The sequence below is a fragment of the Amblyomma mixtum genome, chromosome 7, assembly GCF_055824585.1.
Source record: "Amblyomma mixtum isolate Tamu chromosome 7, ASM5582458v1, whole genome shotgun sequence".
NCBI classification, from domain to species: domain Eukaryota; kingdom Metazoa; phylum Arthropoda; class Arachnida; order Ixodida; family Ixodidae; genus Amblyomma; species Amblyomma mixtum.
The window spans coordinates 28483878-28502435 of record NC_143018.1 but is presented as its reverse complement, the minus strand read 5'-3'; the positions used below and the strand labels follow the sequence as shown (position 1 = coordinate 28502435).

Here is an 18558-nt window from a genome sequence, read left to right as displayed (position 1 = left end):
CAAGGAAAAATGGTTGGCCGGTTGACCGTAGCGACCACGCTCCTGTTGCTACTCACGAAGGCAACGTCGCTGGAGATCGACACTACAGACGGTGGTTACAAGGATCTTTTGATCTCCATCCACAAGGACGTCGCCTACAATGAATCCATCGTGACGAACATCAAAGTACGTGAAAGGAAATCAATTTCTATTCTCTTTACACTTTCTGTTCTTTAAATGCGTGCGGGATGGTGTGCCGTTCGCGGATGAACAGATACTGATGTGTGTAGAAGTTAGCTCACGTTTGCGTTCTGGTGCTGTGAATCACAGCGAACTAATTTGGCACAATAGACGCAAGGAGGCCTCAGCTGGCCTGTGCTGCGCCAGCCGTCTGGTATCTTTCTTACAATTTTGTGCGAGCGAAGACATTAGGCGGTCCGTCAAGGTTAATGTTAGTGGATGGCAGGATAAAGCTTACAGTAAATTTTTTGTCATTCGTGATGAATTATGCACTGAATTCAATCCAGTCCGACTTTAAAATGAGTGACAAGATTAAAAGCTTCGATGTCGCCTCTCCTTCAGTGCGGTACGTACCGCAACGCAGGAGTGCAAGAGTTCATAAATTTTTATCATTTCGTACTGATAAAGGTTTTTGGCATTGTACTACCGGAGTAGGAAATACGCCTTGCGCCATATACGCCAAGTACGCCTTTATATACAAGTTACATTTGCGAAACTATGAGAAGAAAGATACCTGTTGTTTTCAGTACTAATCCCGTGAATATCACGGCGCCATCTCGGTAAGCTATTTAGGCCGCAGCTATTTAGGCTTGCACTTTGTTTGTGATGCAGTGTTGGATTGCCTAAGAAATATGTCAAATGGCGTGTAAGGAACCCACGTCAGCATTCCTTTCAATGCACAGGACAACAGAAGGAAATAGCTAAGTGAAAGGTGTAAACAGCGAGTCTCTGTACACAGGAGCTGCTCCAGTCTTCTTCTTGCACCAGGCCACCAATGGTCGGGTCTACTTCAAGCACGTGACCATCCACTATCCGAACACGTGGCCAAAGAGGAGCAATGCCAGACCCGTGTCTGGGAGCTCTTTCGACAGGAGCGATGTCCGCATCGAACTCCCCGCATCAGCTCACGAATACCGGCCCTTCACGATGCAGTCGAGGCCCTGCAGTCAGCCGGGAGATTTCATACAGATCCCGCCTGCATTCCTCGTGGAGTTCAATGCATCCACTACAGCCAAGTACGAGGGGTGTTCAATAAAGATTTCCCCTGGCTCACTTCTATTTATTGGAGGATTCTGAAACTGCGCATATGTAATGACTCAAGTCACTATAAGTCACGTGCCAATGTGCAACTCTCAAGTAATAACGGTGTTTCTTTTATTGGTGCTGAAGTGGTGTGAGGTGTAATAATGGATGCAGTGGGATACAGAGCAGTCATGAAGTTCCTGTACTTGAAAGGCCACACTCCAAGGGGGCGTTCGATGAGATAAAATAGGTTTATGGGGAGGATTCCCCATCATATGATGTAGTGAATAACTGGAATCGTCAATTCAAATGTGGTCGGATTTCGGTGGAAACGGCTCCGATTGCAGGACGTCCCCACTCCGCTATCGATGAACACACGACCCAGCAAGTGGAGGCCGCCATTTTAGAAAATTGCCCCGTAACCGTTGGATACCTAGTCGAAAATGTCAAGTGTAGTGTGGGGTCCGTGGAAAAAATTATTTAGGACCATCTTCATCTGCGTAAGGTATACGCTCACTGGGTTCCCCGGTTGCTCACGCCTTTCCAAGAGCAGGAACGAGTCGAATGCTCCCAGGCTATTTTGACCATATTCCATGAAAACCAGGAAGACTTTTTCAACAGACTGATTACACAGGATGAAAGCTGAGCCCATCACTATGACCCGGAGTCTAAAGTCTAGTCGATGCAATGGAAGCACTTGGCCTCACCGCCTCCAAAGAAGGCACGCGCCCAGCCCTCGGCACGCAAGGGCATGCTCACAGCCTTTTGGGACCACCACTGAGTAGTCTTGATGGATTTCCTAGCAAAGGGTGCCACGATTACGGGGACATACTATGCTTCACTGCTGCGGAAATTGCGGGAGGCTATAAAAAACAAGAGAAGTTGCATGCTCACCAAAGTTGTCCGCCTTCTGCAAGACCACGCCCCATTTCAGAACTCACACGTTGCCCAGATAGAAGTACGCGGCTGTGGCTTTCAAGTTCTACCGCATCCGCCTTATTCACCCGACCTCGCACCATCGTATTTCCACCTCTTTCCAACAGTGAAGTCATATTTGAAGGGCAAGCATTTTCCAGATGATGAGACTCTGATTTCTGAAGTCACAACATGGCTTTTGGAGCAACCTGTCGACTTCTACAAGCGAGGTGTTTACAGTTGCATAAAAAGACGTGAGAAGTGTATGTCCCTGGGTGGCACCTATGTAGAGATGGACTAATAAATCTGCAAAGTTTCGTTGCTCTCCGTCCACAGCAAGTGGGTCAGGGGAAATCTTTATTGAACTCCCCTCGTATGTCAGTCCAGGTACGCCGTCGTTTAAATCGAGATTCAAAACTGTCCTTTCTGCAAGCCGACAGCTTTGTTTGTGCGTCTTCTACATAGAAGGCAGCAATTCGTGATTGGCCGCAAACAAAATACGTGAATGTTCAATCGTACTGCTACAAGCTGATTATTTCTACAGTCCGCTACGAGGCTTAATCAGTTAGTTACTTTCTATTTTTTTGTTTGTGACCGAAGTACCCAGTCGTTCGTGCCCGAGCTGGAAAGTCAAGAAACAATACACAACGTCTCGAAAGGAAACAGCAAAAAAAAAAGAGGTTGCGGACGCTGCATTAAGCATTCTCATTAGCAGGCTCTTTTCGCTGAAAAATGCTTTGGTAACATCTTCACTTCGAAAAAGTATTTTTTCCCGCTGTTGTCTCGCAGTTAAGGGATTGCTCTTCCAAGTGGTGCATCAAAAGTGCTGCAAAGGCTGACTCGGCACGATTGGAGACAATACTGCACAATGGCTTCGGAGAAAACTTTTGGTTATAGCTCATAAAACTAATGTGGTGGGTAACACTAACCCCCTCCTTCAACAGTTCCCCACAGTAGTGTCTTTCTTTTTCCCTATTTTTTCACCTCGTTGCACACCCGAGCTATATCAACTTAAGGTCCTCGCATCTACGTCCGCTAGACCGTTACGAAAAGTTGCTCGCAATCCCCACCAGAACAGCAACTGAAAGTTCAGAGCAAAATTCCGACTAGAAGATGCGGAAAGCACGCCTCACCTCAGTCGGTCATTTCTTCGCCATTTCATTCCGACAGCTTACGCGTTCGTACATGAGTGGGTCTACTACCGGTACGGCGTGTTCGACGAGTACGGCAGCCAGGATGACGACACCTTCCCCCTCACCTACTGCGTCGACAACAAGGTGAACACCATTAAAAGAGTGGGGGAAAATCACTTTTGCCATAACAATGCTAAGAGAACGCCAGGGAAAAGAAAAATAATTGAAAAGCAGAAAAATGACACACGTACACGGAGCTGTACACCTGGTGCACCATTTATTCGTGCTGTGAATGAAGATTAAATATCAACAAGCGCGTTTGCACACGCTGTATAAGGTGCTTTTTCAAGCATAAGCAATGGCCGACGGCAGCTGAGAGTTTAAGTTCGGGTTTAAGTGGTTATTTAAGCCTGGAAACAAAATGTAGATTTTAGACAACGCCTGGCATACAACCAGGCGGCTAAAAGACTCCAAGAAATGGAAGTAAGATACATTTACGGCAGCAGAGGCCAAACTGTTGTGAATATCTCGCAGAACAAGCAATCTGCAGCTCTGTACTGTACACTCTTCATGAAGACATGACCACACCATTCCGACTTCCCGGGAGCGTACTATTTTCTCTTTAGATAACTACCAGGTCTAGTGTGGTTGGACTAACGGATCTGATTCATTATTTATTGGTTTCGTCCCAGGTCAGAAAAATCCAAAATCTCCAGCAGCCTAAAGGATCTGTTGAATGGACGAATGGACCAAAAAATTTCAATAACAACAATAGTGTACTTCGGCGCCAGAATATGTAGTCTGTATTTATTCGAGAAAGAAATCGAAGTTCTGCCTGTGCAAAAATTTCCCACACACATTTGTACACCCACCGCACAGTGGCTTTGATGTTTGGATGCTGATGCCAAGATCTTGTAATCAATTCCTGACGCGGCCGCCGCGGCCGAGGTGAAGTGGGGGAGCACCCGCGTGTTGTGCGATGTGAGCGCAGGTTAAAGAATCCAATATGGTCAAAATTAAGCGAAAGCCCCCCCGCCCCCACATCCCCTACGGCGTCCCTTATAGCCTGTGTGCCGCTTCTGGACGTAATGCTTTTGAGCGAACGCACTAAGTATGAGTCCTCAATATGGAACCGGCGATTCATTATTAACTAAAAAAAACAACTCTTTAAATTTTGTGGGGTGGTCGGAGTAAGCGTAGTGACCATTTTTTAAACCCCATATGCCACAAACAATCGCATAATTATAGCTATAAAGCTCCTGAAAGTGAATATCTTGGACGGACGTCCATCTGCTTGGTTTCGTAATGTAAAGGGAGTCTTGGTAGTAATCCTTTCCGCAGTTCACCATCGCAAAACGCCGTGCGCAGTGTTCTTCCTGAGACACGGGCATTCACCCCCCTTCCCCTGCGAAGTTAACAAGATTACTCGACTGCAGCTAAGGAGAGGTGGCAGAATGGCACCATGAAGCGATTAAGCTTCCTTCGATGGATTAAACTGGTGCCTTAGTTTTTTTTTATGCGTTTATTGTGCAACTCACCTGCCAAAGAACGAAGCAGTTGGTGCTCGCTGGTTGGATAAGTGTTTGCGGAAGCATTTTTTACTGCGCAGAATTTGCGTTGTACACTTCTTGTTGTGTTTCTTTTTATTTTACACTGTTGTTATTTTGATCAAGCCATTCTATCTCTCAATATGAATTCTCTGTAACAGCATAACAAATTTCTGAAGGTTCACTCACTTTTCATTCAATACCTCACTTTAGCGCTTCAGAATATCATCTCATTAACAACGGTAAGTCTTAAAAGAATTACGGCCCCACTAGCCAAGTCGTATGTCATCTCACCTCTTGTCCCGTGTCTTAGCCCTGTTTATTGCCCTTATGCTTAAACATATTCTCTATGACAAAAGAACTTACACCCGAATATAGCAATCTACGATGATAGCCCTGCTACTACCGTCGAAGAATCCACAAGACAGTTGTGTAGACCTCGATTTGAGAACCTAGTCGCTTGCTCTAAAGATCTCGCGTGTTTGTTTGTTTGTTTGTTTGTTTGTTTGTTTGTTTGTTTGTTTGTTTGTTTGTTTGTCCTTTCGTTATGCCTTCAGGTCCGGTTGAATTCGGGCTCTAAGGCAATTCGCTTCAAGGCTACGTCGAAAACCGGTGAAAAGTGCATGATGAAGGAGAACTGCCAGTTTTTAAGAAACTGCACGCTGCAGGTTATTGTGCCAAGTAAAAACCCCGTCGAGTCATCCATCATGTTCATGCCTTACCAGAGCAATGTAAGTGAAGATATTCATTCTCTTGTAAGTTTCGACCCTTGCGCGACACCTAAGTGACTTTGCCGAACACATCCGTCGCAACTTATTTCCGAAAGGAATCTGCTGTGATTAGTTAAGAACACGTGGGACTGTATGCATGCGACAATATCTTTTTTCGATGTTCAATTTTAAATGCGTGATAAACTATCACACTCTGTTCGAATAATTTTGAACACGCAGCCATGTTTCTGACCACCCGGCAGTGCTGGAATACCAACGTAGCCTTTTTCGGGGAGGTCGATAGAAGAAGCGATGGCTAGTTCAACAGGAAATGGTCGGGAAATGGAATAGTTGATCATCGTTTAGCATTGTACTAAAGCACGACATCACATAAGAGATCAGCATAAAGGACGACACAGATGCTGGTAGCAGCATCGGTGCCGCTCTAGGATTTACGTGTTCAGCGTAGGTGTATATAGGGACTGCCTTGGGAATACGGTAATTGTCTGCCGTTTTCGCTTAACGCCCTCGTATCATTTGTCGATCGAAAAAGTCTACATGTTTCTCTCTTGCGTCGCAGCAAAATAAACGTTTGCCTGTAATGAACTGTGCTTACACGTCGGGCTGATTTCCTTACAATTTTAATGATGATCTTCGCATCAAAAGTTGTTGATAAGTTTTACTTACGAGCAAACTGATATTGAAACTGTGTGTAGAGAGGCTAAGAAGCACAGCATGCTTAATCGAAATTTATTGGCTAAAAGCTTCTTGAATAAACAGCGCGAACGAAGACGAGCAAAAAAAGACAAGAAAACGGACGACACTGCGCTGACTAACAACTGTTAGTCAGCGCTAGTCAGTTGTTAGTCAGTTGTTAGTCAGCGCTGTGTCGTCCGTTTTCTTGTCTTTTGTGCTCGTCTTCGTCCGCGCTGTTTAATCAAGATGCTTGACCAACTAGCCCGCCAAAACGTGTTAATGGCTAAAAGCTATTTATAATGCCAGCGCCCTAGAAGTAAAAATGACTCGCACAACACCGGCACGTAAAAAACAAATAAGCCCGGCAAAGCAAAAAAAAAATTATAGCTGTTTTCTGGCACTCGTTCTATAAAATAGGGTTCATAAAATAAAAAGCAAAATCCAGAATGCCCTCAAACAACAAAAGTATGAAACACACATGCTCCTATCCCGACCGATGTAGCTTTCAAATGATCGTGAAATAGAGATGGTCCAAGATGCATTTGTATTAGCCCACAAGAAGGTAAATAAAATTTCCATAAATATTCCTGTGATCAGTTACAGTCGCATGTAATTCTGCCCTATGCTAAAAGTAACATATCTCATATGGGTCAAAGAAGCCATATGCATTCGCATTGCTCCGTATGCCTGCCAAAATGTCACAATACGCCTGCAGATCAGTCAGTTTTGTGACTCCACAATAGGAATCCGCCTTCATAACTCGTTCGCTCCGAACAAGCAAAATAGGAACTGCCAAAGAAAGTCCACGTGGGACGTCATCAGCGAAAACGAAGACTACAAAAAGTGAGTTTATGTCTTACTTTTTGCAGAACACCTGATAAGTTGTTAGTCAGGGTGTCTCATTGACAAATGTCTTCTCCTCATTCTCTGAACGCCCGCCGTGGTGGCTCAGTGGTTATGGTGCTCGGCTACTGACCCGAAAGACGCGGTTGCGATCCCGGCCGCGGCGGACGAATTTCTATGGAGGAGAAATTCTAGAGGCCCGTGTAGTGTGCGATGTCAGTGCACGTTAAAGAACCCCAGGTGGTCGAAATTTCCGGAGCCCACCACTACGGCGTCTCTCATAGCCTGAGTCGCTTCGGGATGTTAAACGCCATAAACCAAACCAAACCATCAATCTCTGAACGCAGAGCCGGGAAATAGGAATAGTTCCTGTGTGAGCGTAGTAGAAACGCGTGTTAAGCCAGTGTTGAAAAGTCTGGAGGGTGAAACACGTGAAGGAATACGAGGCAGCTTGCCTCTCGCAACACACTGCAATTCTCCGTATCCTCTAACACGCTTTTAGTAAAAAAAAGAAAGCTCTGGAAATAAATTTCACAGATTTTTTGGAAGACATCATCTACGTACCTTATTCTCCTATTGAGCTCCATTCCAAGCAAGCAGTCCAACGTCGTGTCAAATTATTGAATGCCCCGCCCCCAGTTGCCTCTGCCCACAATTGCAGGGTTCCACGGTCCGACATGTCCAAGCGCATTAAGGTGTCTTTTGAGGAGACTCAGCAGTAAGAAATGACTCAGCAGAAAAAGCACTCAGCAGAAAGACTCAGCAGAAAAAGAAATGACAGAAATTTTTTCACCTTCATCCACTCTTCCTGCCATAGGCCTTTCCCTCCTTTGTACCCGCCGCGACAATGAGTGTTTAAAATATTTTCATGGTATTGTTAATTCATCCCGCTTTGCTTCACTGTCTGAGTATTTGCATTTTTCAGCATCTTCATCTACAAGGAGCTACCACCCATTGAATGTAACACCCATTCACGCGCGCACTGATATGTTCAAGTTTAGTTTTTTTCCTCGTGTTATCGAACGATGGAATTCTTTACCCGGTGATATACGCTCCCTGGAACCAAACCTATTTTTTAATGTTGTTGAAAATCTGTGATTAGTCTGTTGCATTTCTGTTCTGTATTTTAATGGTGTTCAGTTCTGAATATGTTGTCGCTCTCTGCCTTTTTTTTTCTTTTTCTTCTTCCCCCCACTCCTGCAATAGCCCCATCGGGGCTGCAGTATATGTAAATAAATAAATAAATAAAGTTCTGCCTCAACGAATCGTGCTCGTCCTCGACGTCTCAGGCAGTATGAAGGTAAAAGTCGACAGTGTCTGTTTCGCGGCATCGGGCTGTTTTCCTCAATGCTGTTTGATATCTTCAAAGTCGTCTCTCGCAGTAGTGTCGAAGTATCTTTAGCGAGCAAATTGAGGCTCGATAGGGCGTTTACGATGAGTAGCAGTCAGCGGAAGCCCTGATCCAAGGTTTTATCTCAGGCAATTAGAAACTGCAGATTTGGGTCATAAAAGATATCAGCTGGAAAATTATATTGGCTTACGCTGTATTTCCTCACCGGAAGCAATAAAAGCTAGCATTCTTCAAAAGCTGTCCGCATCATAAGCTGAATCATGCCGACGTCAGGATGTGTATGTGAATGACCTATATTTAATTAGCCTTCGCCAGCAACCAGGGCAATTAACCGTCTATTAGACTGCCTTAAATGACCTTCGGTTAATCTGTTTGTATTCTACGGTGAACTCGAGTAAACTTTTTCGTTTTTAATTGTGGTACGGTATCAAAAACTGCAGCAGGTCCCCCCCCCCCCCTCCCCCTCAGGCGCGTCCCTTATAGGGATGCGGGTTACCAGTTTCTCATAGCTTCGAAAGAAAAGCACGGGAAAAAGCTTTTCTGCCGCTGCCAACATAAAAAGACGGCACGAGGATCCTATCGGAAAAAAAGGGCCGCATACGCTAATTGCGTAGACTTCCTGAAGCTTGCAAATGTGGGCAGTACCACGAAAATATTAGTGTAAAACGATTTAAAATGGGTGTGGACCAAAGGTACGAAGCTAACGCCCAGCCTCTCGACGAACAATGTAGTTCGCAAAAAAACAAAAACAATACTACACTCACTGGGACACTGCGTCTGGTAACCATTGTAGAAGCTAATGAAATGACACTAACTTACCTGTTCCTGTGGAATTTATATTTCTCATTCCGCAGACGCGATGAACGTCTTGTGGTTTTTAAAATGCTTTGCGGCGACTCATTACCAGACGATGGTTGTAAGCTGCTGGCTGTCGTGTATACTCATCGCCATACCTTTCCAATGTCGTCTCTGGCGTTCAACGAACTCATTTTATTTGGACTGCGGTCCTCAGAGGGACACAGCTGGTCCTTGTACTGGCCAAGCTGTACCGCGGAGGGCACTTGCGCGTTGGATGCGGAATAAATTAAAGATATCTCGGGGTGATAAACACTTGTTGAAGAAGTTAGCGCAAAAAACTAACAAGGGACAGAAGAAGGCACACAAAAGGCATTCACGAGCGCTGATTCTTGCGGCTCACTTCAAGGCGCCTATCACACACCTCAACTTTATTTGCTCGCCGTAGGACCACAAGCGGCTGGTATTTCTCAAGAAGGCTGCTACCCGGTACATCGGAGACATACCGGACGGATCAAGGCGTCTGGCTATCGTCACGTTCAGCTCAAGAGCCAAGGTGCACCACGCCCTGATGCCCGCGAATGTCAATACAAGACAGGGACTGGTGGATGCAATTGGAAAGCTCCAGGCCCGTGGCAGCACTTGCATTGGCTGTGCCCTCCAAACAGCGTTGGAGGTGGGTGCTTTGCACGCTTCGGCTGAGGACAACTTCACGCAAGATGGCTCTTTCTGGCTAGCTATATCGAAGCATGTCACACTGCCAAAGACTCATTTATTACTGAGAAATCTGCATTAAAAAGTTTTTCGCCCCCCGATCTGAAGTTGTGACACCTATATCGAAAAAGGTTGTGCGCTGATTGGTTTAACGCGAATGACGGTGAATCTTGCCTCTGGTATATCCTCGAAAAAAAAAGAAAAAAAAATTATGGACGCAGCGCACTTAACTTCCAAAATTCAGTACAGGACAAATCCAGTGCAGGACAAATCCTTGAGGCATACCATGCGACCATTACTGCTATCTTCCCTTAAGATTACACGATAACCACATCGTTCTCCGCAAAACAAGGTTACGTAGGTGGCTTCCCATCTACTCGGAGATCTGATACTGAATTGGACTGTAAACGGGGACTGTGGTAAGTAAACATTTCGCATGGTATTCATGCTAGTGCCCACAGGGGAGTGCTTCGCCTCAGAAGGTGTGCCTGAAGTAGTCAAGCTTGAAGTACATTCATTTTTAAACCGCGCTAGAGCTAATCCTGGTCGTATAAGGCGAAGCTCTTTTCATCTGCAGCTTATAACGACCCTAACCTCGAACGACTGGTTTTCTAAGGCTACGTATATGCACTTTGCGCCCATATAAAAACCTAGTGAAGCAAGAAGATGCATAAAACTCCTTGCTTCTTTACGGGTCAATAAGTATTTGCACACGACGAGGGCTGCCGATTTTGCGACAAGGGACTTTGGCTTTGTCTCGTTAGCTATTTCTAGGAGTAGCAATTAGGTGTAACATTACAAGTAGCATTAGATGGTCGTTATACCAGATTCCTGCGTTCAAGTGGTTGCTTTAAATCATATATGCCAAGCACTACAGGCATGAGAATAAACAAAAAACAATGCCGCACTACTGCCTTCACAAGCCACTGGCCGCATCACGCTGTGCAAACGTGCGACATGGGAATGACGTCAACTGTTCAACTGGTGTGGCGCAGAAGGCAATTAAGTTCATTCTACTGCGCATTATCAACAGGAAAAGAAACGAGACAGAACGGGGAGACAGGCGCTAGACGATTAGGCCTTCTAATGCGCCAATGAATTGAAGTGATCAATAGTCAGATTAGAGCTCCCTGTAAACACTGCGATTCTGGCGTTCGTTCGAGCATTGTGTCTTAGGTTAGATGGGGAAGCCGAGCCGATACCGTATGCGCGTCTAAGGCTGGGTACCGGAAGGAACCAGGTACACTTGCCGGAAGCGCCGAACAGACCGTGGTACTTGCATCGAGGAATTCAGCGAGCCTTCTTAAAGCAGCCTGATCAATCACCAAATTGACCCCGGCTCTTAACAGTGGTAGCTTCCGTGTAGCAATTTGCGACGATACTTTGGCAGATGGTACATTTCTTGAAAAACAGGTACTGCATCCTATAAAACACCTTTTTATTATTCGTTGAGAATTTTCACTGCCAGGACGCAGAGAAAAGCCGCTGTTCTAGTCTAAAAAAAAACTGACCAAGCTTACGCGCTGCGTACCATTCTCTTGAGACACTATACCTACATATTTTTTTCCTTCATTACAGATCATGGACAGCCACACGAGTTTCACGGGAAGATTAGAAGAGGAGTTTATGTTATAGAAGAGCTTGGGAAGCAACACCTTGGTGGTGATTCAACGCGTCTCTCCTAGGAGCGCACCAGTCACCGCTTGGCTCGTTGACCTCACCGGACAAAAGTGTCAGACTTGCCGCGAGGAGGACAAAGGCGATATGAAGACCATCTCCATACCCACACCGGCTAAGGCAAGGAGGCGCTATGAGCGATGAAATTTTGTACCCGCTCGCGTTCTTTCACTGGTCCTCTCTTAGCACGCGATATTATTCGAATATTGACCGAACGTTTGGCCGAGTGGTGAGACAAATTGCAGCGACAGTCGAGGAAATCTGAATTGGGGATGCTGGTCGCTGTGTTTGTCACGCGTGTTGTCACGCGATGTCACGCCAGATCGCTCATTAATGCATGTAACCAGAGCATCCAGCAGGACAGGCGCAGTGACTGTGCGTGAGAAGTGACAGGGTGTGCCGAAGGTTTAGGGGGCGGACCAACGACGCGTATTCATAAGTTACAGAAAATAATTAAATTTTGAATTCATACATTCTTCTACATTAGTATCTGTTGGGTCTGTTAGATATGGATGGTAGATAACGTGCGGATTTGATTGTTTAGTGAATTCTCCATTTAAAGGCAAGTAGGGAGGCAAGTCAAGTCTCAAGCCAAGGACCCAAACGATGAGCCTATTCGGGCATCCTGCCGAATGGCCAGTATAAAGTTGGGGAAACCGAATGAAGCGGTAATACTCACGGAGGTCAGGAAGGGCAAGAAGATTGTTCTCAACGCCGACGTCACCGCAGAGGTCACCAAAACTAAGCTGCCGTACAAGGTTAAGGTCTCACTCAACGATGACGGTTGGGGTAGGAATTCGTTTTTTTTCGGCTAGTACTTTTCTCCCCTCGTGGCTAAACTGCATCATTTTTAAGCTTACGGATTGAAGATATAAAGACTTCGATACAGGAGTTGTGCAACAGGTGTAGCGTGAGTTGCAAATTGCAGCCGTAAAAAATGAAGCAAATGCCGACCGCGAAGACTCCGAAAGCTTTCCAATGACGATCTAAGATTGGTCTGCCTGGTATGATAAAGCTATATATAGGGCTATTGAAATTGCCCAGGCGTGTCCGAAGACTTAGATCACCGATCTCCGTTCGTATCTATTATGCGAAAGCGCCAAGTTCTCCGGCGCGTTTTTTTATATTCCTAAAGCGGAAGCGGATTTTATACCACTGAAGTAATAGAAATACAGGGCCCTTAAACTATGTGTTGCGATCGTACAACGCTTCCACATTTAGCAGAGGCATGCTGTGAGTGGAAAGACGCAAAATTGTTTGAAGTAAATGTACATCTGGGTTGCTAACGCCATTAGACGTTTTTAGCATACCGGAGACGTTCTACCAGAGACGTATACCGGTTTTCCGGACGCCTTCCGCGCACCTACAGTGACATGTGTGCGGCCAGACAGGGTCATTGCTATTGTGCAAGAGGCGTCCAGTAAACCGCTATACATCTCCGGTAGTACGTACCCGGTGTGCTACAAACGTCTATTAAGAGCTAAACAGAAGCTTGCCAGTTGTTGCGAAGCGCTATTTTTGCAATCCATAAAGTGTGTGCCTACAAACTGAGTGCGCCACCTCATATATCGAAAAATGAATCACAGACAAGGATTGTGGAGTAGCAGGCCAGGGTTATGTTATCACCGGCCGACCTCTCCACCTTTTCCTCTCATTTCTCTCTCTCTGTACAGACAAAGATTTTATCAAAAAGTGTAATGCCACAGATAAGTCAAGGCACAAAGGTTATGGCGCTCTTTGTCGCCCATCAGCTATGCTTTGTCGGTTCCCTTATTTATGAATCAATTTCCGCTCTAACTGCTCACCTTACTTGCCCGCCTATAGCTCTAGAGCGATGAAAATGACGAAAATATGATGGACGTTTGGGAACGAATGCAGAATAGTAGACACTACAATACCTCTAGCTAAGACGATCTGTACCCCGGGTGTGCTTCCTAGAGACGGGGTGTGAGCCAATAGGGCAAGGCAGCGGTTTGTCACGATGACTTTCGACCCCTTCGCTTACGGGACGCGTCATAAATCTTTTATTTACTTGTTTTTATGTGGATTCTGCGGATGCTTCTGTCCTGCACGCTGTCACTGTAGATCCAGACACCCAGGCCAACGATGGCACATACAGTGGCTACTTCACCAGCTTCGTTGGGAAAGGGAGGTAATCCGTTGCTGCCCACGTCTCCAGCCACCAGAAGACAAGGCTTGCGGATCCGAAGCCCGGTTCTGGGAGTATCTTCAGCAGTACCGTCTTGCTTACTTCCACCGCAAGTGAGTTCTTATCAATTCGCATCAATTCGAAATGCCATACAAGCGCTGATGAACAAGTCCTGCCCTGCATGGGAAAGGCTATACTATGTCCATTCAACAGCATGTTTCTAAAGAAATTGGTGCATTGGGCTGCACATTATAACAGGAGGCTTATTAGAAATGACCTTGCTGACCTGTGTTGCAATGATGCTATTCCCGTGAAAACAGATGCTGCGATGTTCGCGACTCGTGCAGTCGTCCACACAATTGGCTAAAACGTTCCAACGGTGCTCTTAGTTGCGATTTTATGACATTCGGCGCACTCTGGAGGGCCTGATAAGGCTTTCAAGGACATGACGAGTTAAATAGAATTAACGAGAATTTGCATGCGTGTAAAGGTCCGGTTTCGAGCCCTATTGGTCATTCGTAAATGTCCTAAGTATACTTCCCGGTGTGCTGTTCGGGCTATCTAGATAGATGCACGGACCACTGTCATTTCGGTGAACTAATCAGTGGTCTGAAGTGACATCCATGAAGCGCGATTCAATACTTGTTCCTTCGTCGTTAGACACGGCTGAAAGACGCCATTGGGTTAATATTTGATCTTTGTCGGCCTCATGTTAGTTTTGGCCGATGTTTTGAAGGTCCATCGCTGCTGTAGTACAGGCTAGCGCCCACTCTTGTCTCCTCTTCAAACGAATAAAGGTCCAAGACTGCAGACTTCCTTCTGTACCGTTCTTAGGGTACGAGGTAGCTATCAGGGCTTAAGTTCCTGTTCCTACCACAAAAGGGGTGCGTTCCCTACTAAACTCATGGTCTCAAGATTGAATCTAACCCACTTCGGCCATATTTTAATCGAGGCAAAATGCAAAACCACCTCTGTGCTACAGAACCTCAGTGCGTTTAATGAATCTAAGTGGTCGACACAAAACTGGAACCCCCACGACAGCATACACCCATAGGTCGCCTGCAGCGTCTGGGCGTTAAATTCATGATACCACATATCATAAGAGGTGAGGGAGACATGATTTAAAAGGCTGAAGTTTCCGTTTCACTTATCAACATATATCGCATTAGGCTCACTCCTTGCTCTCTATTTACAACATGCTGTCGCGACGTATAGTAATTGAAATAAAAGCTCAAACGATTAAACTAAAATCATGCAGAAATCGCTGAACTGTACCGTATGACGGCTTTACCGAACTGTTTCTTGACGAATGCGCACGAACCCACAGACCATTTCCGCTTATTTTATCGCGCTATTATGACTAGATAGTGAAAAAGAAAAACATTATGTGAGGTCAAATTCACGGCTTTGTGAAAAGCGCTCCCTCCACGCAAGCCCTCTTGGATTCCTTCGATGATGAATAAAGCTAAGCACTCCAAGATCAAGATGAAAGATTTGATGAGAAAATGGAGTTCATGGCATCGTTTCAGGTGTGCAGAATCTGTTCTATATCTGCACTTATCTTCAGACAGTTGGGAGAGTAGCTGCGTCATGGTACACAATGTTTCGTAGGATTAATTGGGTGAGATGGTCAATATTTTTTTGTGTCGAGGGACGCCACCGTCTTCTCTGGAGGTATTTACCGGCGCCGCAAACTATTTTGCGCAGATCCGGATGTTGATGCTGACTACGACTACACGACTGACGACTTCACTGTCATCAACACCACTGTTGAAGAGGAGAACGGGACCTCGACTAGTGGGCAAGAAGTCGACCCCTTCCAGAGGGTGACGTCAGGAGGGTCATTCCAGGTGACGAAAGAAATCCTGGAAGAGCAGGTGCCGCCTGGAGACATCCGGAACCTCGCCGTAACCGTAACACGCCTGGGAGAGAACGACACGCTCTTGGTGACTCTGACGTGGACGTGGCCTGGAGCGCACTTGACGTCTGGAAATGGTAAGCATTGAGTTACAGATTGAAGCATTGCTGCCTTAATCCCTGAGATCGTTAAATTTAGAAAGATTTTGAATCAGTGAGTGAATATCGGAGAGTCTTCATCGTTTTTCATTAAGGTTATCAAGTATATCAATTAACTCTGGGCTAGCAACAACTTTTCGTTTCTCGGGCTATTTCCTCTAGTGCATACTGCAAGAGGACGTCTGTAATGGAAGCTGGAAATATACTTGAAATAAAATAGTATGAAAGGAAAGGTATAAGACCAGAAAAAATTAGTAGGGCAGAAGGAAAGCATTAATGAAAAATAAATATACGAAAATGTGGAGACACTGAAGAAAAAGAAAAAAAGTGGAAAAAAAGAAATAGAGACAGTGACAAAAAAAAAAAGAAGGGAAGGAAAAACAGTAAAAGAGGGCAGCATTACTAAGGGCAGCTTATACCAGGGCAGGAAGAATAATTTATATGTATGCAAGAAGACGAACTGAGGCAGTTGAAAGTCTTAGAGCCTATCTCAGGAATAAGAGCTTGAAGTTAGCACCAGCAGTTACACAGTCTATGTGTTTAGTACAGCTGAGCTCCCTGGTAAACCACAGTCTTAAGTATCGATGAGCGTTCACATCGGAGAGACGTTTACCGTTATTAGTGTAATCAGATTTCAAAGCATTTCTTTTATGAATGTTTGTCAAAAAAATTGTTCTAACAACATTCGCCGAAACTCAAAGAAAGCAGTAGTGTTTGAGACCAAGTAATTCTATTTCTGATTGGTTACTTGCTTTATGCAATGTGCACATCACTGCAGGCGTGGCCGCTGGCTTGTAATTTATACGCTTTATTTCATACACTTCCCAAAGTGCATCCCTGTTTGGCGATGAAGAGCAACTTGAATCGCACAACTTGTTGCACGGTCACTGTTTTTCGTCGTCAGATTGGGAACAACCTAATTGTATATTCATAAGCCGTTGTTATTTATCTTTTACAGCTTCATCCATAGAAGTTCGGGCTTGCAAAGATCCTGGAAAGCTAAAATCGGATTTTGAGAGACAAATAGCAATCACAAACATCGACGTTGTCCAAGGCAGTCTCGACCCTCTCCCATCCGGCACTAAACACGTGGTCACCGCGTCTCTGTCCCGTGCCTTTTCACGCCTCGAGCCGATGGTGCCGCCGACTGGAGCGCCTACATTGCTTTTCGAGTCTCAAACAGCGCAGGGCTGAAGTCTAAGACCTCAAAAATCGTGCCGGTGTCATACACGCCTCCGCCTGTGACGACCACCGTGGCAACGACCACAGTTGCTGCGACAACACCGGCAACGACAATGAAGCCGACCACTACTGAGGCGACCACAACACCGTCGACTACCACAGAAAGTGCGACCACCGCATCTGCTCCCACCACTGTTGAAGTCTCTACACCTGCGGACAGCGTCCAGGCCAGGCAGACGTCGGGTGCTATTCTGCCACTGTGGATGTGGATCTTGATAGGCGGTGTTGCTGGGGTTATGCTCATCGCCATTGTGGTTGGAACGCTTATGAAAATGAGTTCGAGAAACAAGCGGATATATGACCTCCTCGTTGGCCGATCTCGGAAGAGGCAGCAGACGACTCCATAGCGAAGCTCTCAGTGGTATGTTAACAAGAACTGAGAACATCACTTCAAGCGAAACTCAGGGCGCAAGAACTGGCTGTTTAATGTCTGTCTTGACCATCAATTTCTTGGGGCTGACGTTGAGAATAATAAAATGCACGTTACTGTGATGAAGGAGTATTGCTGAGACTAGCGAATTCTGAAACGTAAGCCTCACTGATAGAGCATTATTTCCTCATTTTGGGCGCAAAAAAATAACCACTTCGTTTTCTCTCACTGTGTGCACCTAAAATATTACAATTATACGTGTAGATTCGTGTTTATGTAAAGAAGTGCTGGTTGCGCACTATGTGGAGGACTATGCAGAAGAAATTCATAATTGTCAATCCTTTTTACATTACTGTGATGTCACTGTGAAAGGACAGTACCGCATTTGAGCCTAACTTAGCAGCGTCTCACCGCAGACGGTTCCCTTCTTGAGGATCAAGACACAATTCTGTATATTCCTCGCAAACATGATATTCTTTCCACTACTATTCTCGGGCCGTTTAGGCGAACACAGTCCGGTGAACACGGCGAACTTGAGAGGGAGCACAACCGTAAAGAGTAATAGCAAAAACGCTAACAGAAAAAAATAGAAGATTGCCGTCAGGTGATATGAGGATATATTGATTGTTAAAGTGAAATCTTACACTATATGAAAAAATTCCGTTCATAAAAGGTTTCCAGCTCAAAAATACTTTTGCCAAGAATTGTTAGGTATGTTCGTCGTTTTTGGAAAGGGCGAGGCAGAAAGATGTCTTGCATCTCAATATATTGTATTAAGTAGCTGGTAACCACTCGAGAAATGAAAATGAAGTCAAAGAAGAATATACGCTCGCCGTCTGTAACGCCTGCCGTTTTCGCACTTGAATAATTGCAGCAGTTTTTTATACAAGTTGATACCAGAAAAGAATGGAAAGACCTCTCTGGCTCCCGTAGTTACTCTGCAGAGGCAGGAATCCCGAACCCCCTCACTGCGCAGCATTTCACTAATACTAATCCAAACTGTATAAACGAAAGCCTTCTATTCTTTTGACGGAAGCTTCCAGAAAAAGTGGGAATGCGCTGAGCAAGCTCTTATTTTACATATCGGAACAAGATGCTCTCGTTATGATAAAATCAAAATACGCAAGCAAGATGTTATCGACTAGCACATAATTAGTC

General features: G+C 45.3%; 1 pseudogene; it reads left to right on the top strand.

The window, feature by feature from the left end:
* Positions 1 to 17377, top strand: LOC149335459 (calcium-activated chloride channel regulator 1-like; annotated as a pseudogene).
* Positions 17378 to 18558: the final 1181 nt, after the last annotated feature.